The sequence below is a fragment of the Pelophylax lessonae genome (assembly GCF_965119305.1).
Source record: "Pelophylax lessonae genome assembly, chromosome: 4".
NCBI classification, from domain to species: domain Eukaryota; kingdom Metazoa; phylum Chordata; class Amphibia; order Anura; family Ranidae; genus Pelophylax; species Pelophylax lessonae.
This window is the reverse complement of record NC_138771.1, coordinates 519,057,925-519,068,707: the sequence shown is the minus strand read 5'-3', so window position 1 is coordinate 519,068,707 and position 10,783 is coordinate 519,057,925.

Genomic DNA, 10,783 nt, shown 5'->3' with positions numbered 1-10,783 from the left:
TGTGATCAACAACTGTAAATAAAAGTAATTTTCCAGTCTTAAATTATGGAATCGTCAACAAATTGGTATGTGTGCCTAAATACCTGATAGATTGTATATTAATAATAAATGGGCCAGTACACTTGCATGCCAAACAGGCCTTTTAGCATTAAGCACATTCTATAGGCTTGAAAAACATCTTCAGTGTCCTTTACAACTAGACCTGCTACTTGAGGACAATGCCTCGCCCGTAAAATGTACAGCCAGCGTAACACATGACACCTTCCTCGTATATGATACATGGCACAAGTAGCTGGCTTATAGTAAACTCCCTTCATACTGTAAGCAAAACAAAAGAACTACCCCTTTGCAGGAAGAAAACACATTTAGTAACATTGTGACAAGTGGCTCTAATTTAGGAACTAGAAATATGCACAAACAGCAGTCCCAAAGTATACAAGTGCCTAAAAATTTGTATATAGAAACACAAAACAAAAATGAGGAGTGCACCCGTGGATACATGACAGAGTACATGTAGTAAACAACCCCCCTTCCTCAGAGACCTAAATAAAAACCAACATATTACACATGTGAGAAAGTATATACCCCAAAGGTCATTCATTAAAAAAAAACAATTCACATATATATATATATATATATACAGTGTGTGTGTGTTATATATTTACTAGCATTATCTCTGGTGAAAGCATTGTCACCAAAAAATGAAATGATAGAGTCACTAATAGAGGCCTGTATTGCAGTAAAAATCCGACATGGCAGCCTAAATGTGGGTTAACCCCACCTCCACTCCAAGGGTACGGGACCCCCCTCCCATAAATTTCAGCTCACAGGTACAGCCAGTGTTCCTTTTTTGTCCTCCTCCAAGGACCCCATTGGATTGCAATTATGTATCGGATGGCCGGCTTACCTCAAATTTGGATCAAGCGGTGTCTATGTGTCCAGGGCCCAGCCACGGGTGGGTGAGTGGCACTTTAAACATCTCCCTGGCATCTCTGCTTGGAAATTCAGGTATGTGGATGATGGCGGAGGGGGAGTACAGTGCTGCTTACTGTGATGCTCTCTGTGCTGCTCTCTATGCTGCTCCTGTGCTGCTCACTGTGCTGCTCTCTGTACTGTTCACTGTGTGGCTACATTTCTGATCCCTGTTACCCTTCCTTAGCAGTTGTGGTTTTGCCTGAAGCATGGATCCTGTGTCACCGCTCTCCTGTGGCCAGCCCTCTCACAACAGGTGGGTGCTGGTGTGTTCAGGGTAGGGCATGGGGATGGGATGCTGGCTCATGATTCACGGCTAAATCCTGTGTCTCCATGGATTTTCTCTTCTGCCCAGCTCTTCCAGGTCTGGTGCTCATCAGAAAAGAGACCCTGCCAGGTCATGAAGAGAATCATCTTCTAAGTCCAGGCGCCATGAGTCTCGAACAGGAAGCAGGCTGCAGAGGAGATGCTCAAGTTTCTCCTCCAGACACCGCCATAGTAGCCATACGACCCAGAGAGCCTGTTGGGGATGTGGGGCACATGTTCCGGAGGACAAGTCCCTTTGCAAGTCCTGCTTTGCTCGTGCAGCCGGCGAGAGGGTGACTGAGGACCAGAGGCTGGAATCCCTGGTGAAATGGGTGGTGCAGCAATCCCTGAAAGAGTGGGGTGCTGCTCCCGTGCAAGGTCAAACAACAACCAGCTCTCTCTCAGCCGAGCTTTACTTCTGGAAGGTCATCTGACAGTGACTCCGAAGAGGATGGAGCTATAGGAGTTTTTGACTTTGCTCTTGTTTAGCCATTGATTAGGGCTATTAAGGAAGCCCTGAAATGGGAAGATCCTGTGGCCCCCCCAGGCAAAGCAAAGGACCTTCTTTAAACACATGGGTAAAGAGCGCCTTAATTTCCCATGCCTTACTGAGCTGAAGGACCTCATTACGATCCAATGAAGTAAAGGGGACAGCAAATCTTCCCTATCTTCCAAGCTGGCGAAGCTCTATCCATTCAAGTCAGAGGATGTAACTCATTTGGAATCAGCCCCTCTCATGGATGCAGCAGTCACAAGACTGGCTAAACACGTTACATTGCCATTAGATGATGCAGTCTCTTTTAAGGGTCCCTTAGACAGGAAGATAGATCTGGACCTTAAGAGGATCTACGTGACGGCTGGTGCAGCTTGTAAACCTGTCCTGGCATTAGCAGCCATGTCCAAAGCCTTGGAAATGTGGGTGTCCGACATTGAGACCAAGCTGGGCGGCATCTCAGATGAGGCAGTAGAAGGCTCCCCAGTCCAAGAGCCTAAGTTAGCCTCAGTCTTTTTGGGAGAAGATTCCATAGACGTCCTTCATCTATTATCCAGAGCCATGCTTTCCTCAGTTACGGCCAAACGGGCCCTATGGCTGCGCCCCTGGCTCGCTGATCCAGCATCCAAACAAGCATGGTGCAAAATTACCTTTGAGGATTACTCCCTCTTTGGGAATAAACTTGAAAGCGCCATAGCACAGGCCACTGGGGGGAAATTAGGCTTCCTTCCTCAAGATAGACATCTCTTTGGCCAGAAAAAGTCTCAGCAAACCAGGAAGCAGTATACTGATCATGCAAGGGATGCTCGTTCCTACATATCTGGTCGGGACTTTAGGAGGAATTGGAGAGGAGGTCAGACATCCCCCCGAAGATCTTCCAGAAACCCTGCCCCTTCTGGGCAGGAAACCGCAAAGTCTTTTTGAGATTGGGCCCGCTCAGACATGCCAGGTGGGGGCACGTCTGCTCCTCTTTCGGGGTGTCTGGGTGGCCTCAATCTCGGACTTCTGGACTGTCAAAACGGTCTCCACAGGCCACACATGGTCCTTCCTGACAGATCTTGTTCCCAGATTTATTCCAACTCGTTTGCCTTGTCAAGAAGAGAAAAGAGGAGTTTTGCTCGCTTATGTAGACGCTTTGGTGTCTCAAGGCGCAGTGGTTCCGGTGCCCAATCAGGAAAGATTCCTGGGCGTATATTCATCTCTCTTCCTAGTGCAGAAGAAGAACGGATCCTGGAGGCCCATCATAGACCTCACTTATTTGAACAAGTTCATAAAAAACGAGAAGTTCAAAATAGAGACCCTGTCCACTATCCAAAAGGCAGTGCTACCAGATGACTGGTTAGCCTCGATAGATCTCAAGGACGCCTACTTTCATGTGCCTGTAGCAGAGAACTTTCGCAGGTACCTCCGTTTCTCAGTAGAAGAGCGGCACCTCCAATTCACCTGTCTTCCTTTTGGCCTGTCTACCTCTCCGAGAGGGTTTTCCAAGGTCCTTCTGGCTTTAGTGGCCCTCATAAGGTTAAAAGGAATACGTCTACACCATTACCTGGACGATCTTCTTCTGTTGTCTCAAAACTGGGATCAACTGCTAGCCCACAGAGATCAAGTCATTGCGACTCTTATAAAATTTGACTGGTTGATGAACCTGCAAAAGAGCCAGCTGGAGCCCACTCAATCCCTAGTTTATCTAGGGGCTCAGTTTGACACAATCAGGAATACAATCTCCCTTCCTCTGGAAAAAATCCCGGTGGTTCGGGAAAGGATTCTTCCAGCTCTTTCCTCCTCCCTCCTGAAGGCTTCTCGTGCCTCAAAATCATTGGCACGATGGTGTAGACGGCTCCCATTGTCAAATGGGCTCTGTGGCAAATTCGGCCTTTTCAAAGAGGTTTTCTGCAGCAATGGAACCCATAGGAGCAAGAGCAAAATATTCACATCTCCTCCAGCATGAGGACCATTCTTTGGTGGTGGCTCCAGCGCAAGATTCTGCTCAATTGCCATTCTCTGACTCCAGTCTCATGGATCATCATTACGACAGACGCCAGCAACTCCGGCTGGGAAGCTCATTGTCTAACGGAGGTCGCACAAGGGAGGTGGCCTCCTCAAGTCCACACTCCTGTTTCCAACATCTTGGAACTTCGAGCAGCATTTTTGGCTCTCAGAGCCTTCCGCCACCTTATACAGTGGGGATCGAAAGTTTGGGCACCCCAGGTAAAAATTTGTACTAAGAAGCCAAGGAAAGATGGAAACATCTCCAAAAGGCATCAAATTACAGATTAGACATTCTTATAATATGTCAACAAAAGTTAGATTTTATTTCCATCATTTACACTTTCAAAATAACAGAAAACAAACAAAATGGTGTCTGCAAAAGTTTGGGCACCCTGCAGAGTTGATATCTTGTACTGTCCCCTTTGGCAAGTATCATAGCTTGTAAATGCATTTTGTAGCCAGCCAAGAGTCTTTCAATTCTTGTTTGATGTATCTTTGCCCATTCTTCCTTGCCAAAGTCTTCCAGTTCTTTGAGATTTCTGGGCTGTCTGTCACGCACTGCTCTTTTAAGGTCTATCCATAGATTTTCAATTATGTTGAGGTCAGGAGATTGTGAAGGCCATGGCAAAACCTTCAGTTTACGCCTCTTGATGTAATCCCCCGTGAATTTCTAGGTGTGTTTAGGATCATTATCCATTTGTAGAAGCCATCCTCTATTTAACTTCAGCTTTTTCACAGATGGCATCAAGTTACCATCCAAAATTTGCTGAAATTTTATTGAATCCATTTTTCCTTCTACTCGTGAGATGTTCCCTGTGCCACTGGCTGCAAAACAACCCCAAAGCATGATTGATCCACCCCAATGCTTAACAGTTGGACAGAGGTTCTTTTCATTAAATTCTGTGCCCCTTCTTCTCCAAACGTACCTTTGCTCATTCTGGCCAAAAAGTTAAAATTTAACCTCATCGGTCCACAGAACTTGTTTCCAAAATGCATCAGGCTTGTCTATACAGTGCCTTGCGAAAGTATTCGGCCCCTTTGAACTTTGTGACCTTTTGCCACATTTCAGGTTTCAAACATAAAGATATAAAACTGTAATTTTTTGTGAAGAATCAACAACAAGTGGGACACAATCGTGAAGTGGAACGAAATTTATTGGATATTTCAAACTTTGTTAATAAATAAAAAACTGAAAAATTGGGCGTGCAAAATTATTCAGCCCCTTTACTTTCAGTGCAGCAAACTCTCTCCAGAAGTTCAGTGAGGATCTCTGAATGATCCAATGTTGAACTAAATGACTAATGATGATAAATAGAATCCACCTGTGTGTAATCAAGTCTCTGTATAAATACACCTGCACTGTGATAGTCTCAGAGGTCCGTTTAAAGCGCAGAGAGCATCATGAAAAACAAGGAACACACCAGGCAGGTCCGAGATATTGTTGTGGAGAAGTTTAAAGCCGGATTTGGATACAAAAAGATTTTACAAGCTTTAAACATCCCAAGGAGCACTGTGCAAGCGATAATATTGAAATAGAAGGAGTATCAGACCACTGCAAATCTACGAAGACCTGGCCGTCCCTCTAAACTTTCAGCTCATACAAGAAGAAAACTGATCAGAGATGCAACCAAGAGGCCCATGATCACTCTGAATGAACTGCAGAGATCTACAGCTGAGGTGGGAGACTCTGTCCATAGGACAACAATCAGTCCTATACCTCATAAATCTGGCCTTTATGGAAGAGTGGCAAGAAGAAAGCCATTTCTTAAAGATATCTATAAAAAGCCACAAGCCACCTGGGAGACACACCAGACATGTGGAAGAAGGTGCTTTGGTCAGATGAAACCACAATCGAACTTTGCAAAACAATGCAAAACATTATGTTTGGCGTAAAAGCAACACAGCTCATCACCCTGAACACACCATCCCCACTGTCAAACATGGTGGTGTCAGCATCATGATTTGGGCCTGCTTTTCTTCAGCAGGGACAGGGAAGATGGTTAAAATTGATGGGAAGATGGATGGAGCCAAATACAGGACCATTCTGGAAGAAAACCTGATGGAGTCTGCAAAAGACCTGAGACTGGGACAGAGATTTATCTTCCAACAAGACAATGATCCAAAGCATAAAGCAAAATCTACAATGGAATGGTTCACAAATAAACATATCCAGGTGTTAGAATGGCCAAGTCAAAGTCCAGACCTGAATCCAATCGAGAATCTGTGGAAAGAACTGAAAACTGCTGTTCACAAACGCTCTCCATCCAACCTCACTGAGCTCGAGCTGTTTTGCAAGGAGGAATGGGCAAAAATTTCAGTCTCTCGATGTGCAAAACTGATAGAGACATATCCCAATCGACTTACAGCTGTAATCGCAGCAAAAGGTGGCGCTACAAAGTATTAACTGAATAATTTTGCACGCCCAATTTTTCAGTTTTTTATTTGTTAAAAAGGTTTGAAATATCCATTAAATATTCGTTCCACTTCATGATTGTGTCCCACTTGTTGTTGATTCTTCACAAAAAATTACAGTTTTATATCTTTATGTTTGAAGCCTGAAATGTGGCAAAAGGTCGCAAAGCTCAAGGGGGCCGAATACTTTCGCAAGGCACTGTATATTATGGAGTTATTTCATTTATTTTCCGTGATAAGTTTTTTTTTAAATCAGTTCAAAGGTGATAGTTTAGTTAGAGGTGAAGATTATTGATTTGAGTCAGCTCCTGGCTGCTTTTCTGCTTGGAAAGGTGGATGGGGGTCCTGAAAAGATTTTAATGTGTTTTATTTTATAAAAAAAAAAAAGTCATTTCATGTTAAGGTAATATTATAAATGTATAATGAGCCACTTGGGTATTGAAGTGCCATACCATAAGTCCAAATAAAAGTTTATTCCAGTGATACATTTTTTTGTGAAGCCAACACGTTTCAGGGGATGTACCCTTTATAAGACCTTGGGGGAAAAAAATGCAACAGTGTGTATTGACTCTGTAATCAATCAAGCTCCTGGCTGCTTTTATGTTTGGAAAATGGATGTCCTGAAAAGATTTTGTGTTGAATTTTAAAAAGGTGGTCATTCCATGTTAGTCCCCTTTCACACAGGAGAGTCCGTCGGCAGACTCCGTTTTTCTCAGCGGGGGATCAATCCGCCGATCCTCCGCTGAGCAGGCGGATGGCTGCTGTGTCGAGCTGTTTTGCAAGGAGGAATGGGCAAAAATTTCAGTCTCTCGATGTACAAAACTGATAGAGACATACCCCAAGCGACTTACAGCTGTAATCGCAGCAAAAGGTGGCGCTACAAAGTATTAACTTAAGGGGGCTGAATAATTATGCATGCCCAATTTTTCAGTTTTTTATTTGTTAAAAAAGTTTGAAATATCCAATAAATTTCATTCGACTTCATGATTGTGTCCCACTTGTTGTTGATTCTTCACAAAAAATTACAGTTTTATATCTTTATGTTTGAAGCCTGAAATGTGGCAAAAGGTTGCAAGGTTCAAGGGGGCCGAATACTTTCACAAGGCACTGTATGTTCATTTGCAAAGTTCAAACGCTGATTTTTGTGGTGAGGACGTAGAAGTTTTCTTCTGATGACTCTTCCATGAAGACCATATTTGTACAAGTATCTCTTTATAGTGGAATAGTGTACCACAACTCCAGTGTCTGCCAGATCTTTCTGGAGGGATCGTGTCAAAGGTGGGTTTTGCATTTTTTTTCTCACAATCCTGTGAGCTGTTCTGTCTGATATTTTTCTTGGTCTTCCAGATCTTGCTTTAACATCCACTGTTCCTGATGACTGCCATTTCTTAATTACATTCCGAACAGAGGATATTGACATCTGAAAACGCTTTGCTATCTTCTTATAGCCTTCTCCAGCTTTGTGAGCGTCAACTATTTTCAGTTTCAGTTTTCTAGACAACTGCTTAGAAGATCCCATGGTGCTGATTGTTGGGGCAAGGTCAGATGAGTCTGGGCATTTAAAACCTTTGAGATTGACATCACCTGGTGTTCCCAGACGATGATTGAGAACAATCCATGACACTGGCAGGTCTCAGCCTTGCAAAGGGGGCAGTGCATGCTATAAATTCTGCAGGGTGCCCAAATTTTTGCAGACACCATTTTTTTGTTTTCTGTAATTTTGAAAGTGTCAATGATGGAAATAAAATCTAACTTTTGTTGACATATTATAAGAATGTCAAATCTTTAATTTGATGCCTTTTGGAGATTTTTCCATCTTTCCTTGGCTTCTTTATGCACATTAATACAAATTTTTACCTGGAGTGCCCAAACTTTCGATCCCCACTGTAGTAGGGAAGTCCGTACTGCTCAGGATGGACAATACCACAGCAATGTCCTACGTGAAGAGGCAAGGTGGGACTCGGAGCCTTCCCCTCTTGCGGGAGCTAGATCCGATCATGTCCTGGGCCCAGGCTCCTCTGGTCAACATATCCGCAGTATATATTCCGGGATCTCAGAACGTCCAGGCGGATTTTCTGTCCAGAGTCCAGTTGAACCACAACGAATGGTCTCTCCACGTAGAGTCGTTCAAATGGATTCTGTCATTTGGGGTTTCTCCCGAAGAGGCAAGTGTCACCAAGCCTGCGGGACAGATGCGTTGACCGACAAGTGGGAGTTCAGCAGGGCCATACGCCTTTCATCCATATTGGCCGAACAGGCAGTGGTTCCTGCTTCTCCTGCAACTCAGCTATCGGGACCCGATCCCTCTTCCCCTCAGACCAGACCTTCTTTCGCAGGGAATAACATTACACCCCTGCCCTGCACTACTCCGGTTGATGGTCTGGTTCTTGAAAGGGAAAGGTTGGTATCCCTCGGCTGTCCCTCGGGGGTCATTCCTACCTTTATGAGCTCTAGACGACCAAGCACAAATAGAGTTTATTGCAGATTATGGGCAAAATTTATGGAATTCGCGTGCCCGGAAAAGGGAGGTCTTCTTCAGTCCCTGGGATTGAAGAGGTCCTGAAGTTTCTCCAGGCAGGTCTGAATATGGCCCTTTCAGTCGGCACTCTTAGAGTTCAAGTTTCGGCCTTGACTGCTTTCTCCGGTGTCTTGTGGGCCAAACACCCACTCATCCAGCAATTCTTTAAGGGAGCGGCCATACTCAGACCACAAAGGAAACCTAGATTTCCTAAATGGGATCTTCCTCTCATCCTAAATGCTTTCTCAAAGTCTGGTCTGGTGTCCTCTATTTCTATCAAGGACCTTACTATCAGTACAGTCTTTTTGGTGGCGATCACCTCGGCCAAAAGGGTCTCAGAAATAAGTTCCCTTGATCACAAGGAGCCATTTCTCACCTTCTTTCCGGACTGGGCGGTCCTTATACCCATGTTGAATTCAAATCCGAAAGTCACCTCGGTGTTTCATGAGAATCAGGAGATTGTTCTCCCTACCTTTCCGGTCTTCAGAGGAATCCATTCCTCATCCCTTGGATGTGGGTAAAACCTTGAGAGTCTACCTTCAAGCTACAGCACCCTTCAGACAGTCAGACAATCTTTTCATCTTTTTTTAAGGAAAGAACAGAGGGAAGCGTGCCTCGTCCAGGACCATTGCAGCCTGGATTGTGGCAGCTATTCAGCAGGCCTACAGAGCAGAGGGTTTGGCTCCTCCATAGGTGGTGACAGTCCATTCAACGAGAGGCATCTCGACGTCAAGTAGCACCAGACGTGGCTTCTTGGTCATCTGTCAACACCTTTATGGCCCACTACTTTGTGGAGCCTACCTCCTTATCTTCAGTTAATTTTGGTCTGACTGTTTTGTCTGCTAACAAAATGAATTAAATTTTATTTGTTTGAGCATTCCCACCCGTGTGGTTTGGCTAGTTATTTCCCACATGTAGGCTGCCATGGAGACTGTCAGGAAAACTGAAAATTCTTATTAGATACTTACCGTAATTTTCCTTTCCTGATGGTCTCCATGGCAGCCGGAGGTCCCACCCTCTGGTCTTGGATTCAGCTAAGATATGGGACACTGGCTGTACCTGTGAGCTGAAATTTATGGGAGGGGGGTCCTATACCCTTGGAACGGAGGCGGGGTTTAACCCACACGTAGGCTGCCATGGAGACCATCAGGAAAGGAAAATTATGGTAAGTATCTCATAAGAATAGTACGTTTTCCCCACTCTATTTAGACTAAACTGGCCACACTTAGAGCAAATTTCCTGGTTAACCGGCTGAAAATTGCTCCGCGAGAGGCCCTGGGCCCAATTCACAACAAGTTACGGACACAAGTTAGGAGATGGACACAAACAAATTTCAAAGGCTTTATCAATGCAAAGGCATAATGAGCTAGTATGCATCTAGCACAGATTGGCCGGAGGCGCGATTACATCACTTCTGCGCATGCGCGCGGGAGCCGCCATTCACGGCACTGGGCTCTGAAGGGCCGTTCCTTCAGAGCGCATGCGTCAATGACGTCATCGACTGCATGCACTGTAAATATCTCCTAAATGGTGCATGTTTAGGAGATATTTATAGCACCTATAGGTAAGCCTTAATATAGGCTTACCTATAGGTAAAAGTCTTTAAAATGGGTTTACAACCACTTTAAGAGGTGGAAGGTATTTGGTACAACACAGACCCTCCCTAGATCAGGACATCACTCCAAACTAGATGAAAGAGCCAGAAGAAAACTGGTCAGAGAGGGTACCAAGAGGCCTAAAGAGTGGTCATTGTGTGCGTGTGACAACAATATCCAAAATTCTCCACAAATGTGGCTTGTATGGAAGGGTTGCAGAAAAAGACACTCCTCAAGATAGGCCACATGCAGTCACGACTGAGCTTTGCCAAAATGCACTTTGAAGATTCTGAGGCCAAAAGGAAAAAGGTGTTATGGTCAGATGAGACTAAAATTGAATTATTTGGCCTCAGTCCCTGTAAAAACTGGCTACAGCAAAGACAGTCCCTGGTGCCGTTTCTCACTCACAACTACATTAAAGCACTAAATAACAAAGGCATTTCTTCCTCAATAAAGCATAAAAGAAGTATAAATTCAGTAGTGCGGAGCAATATTTAA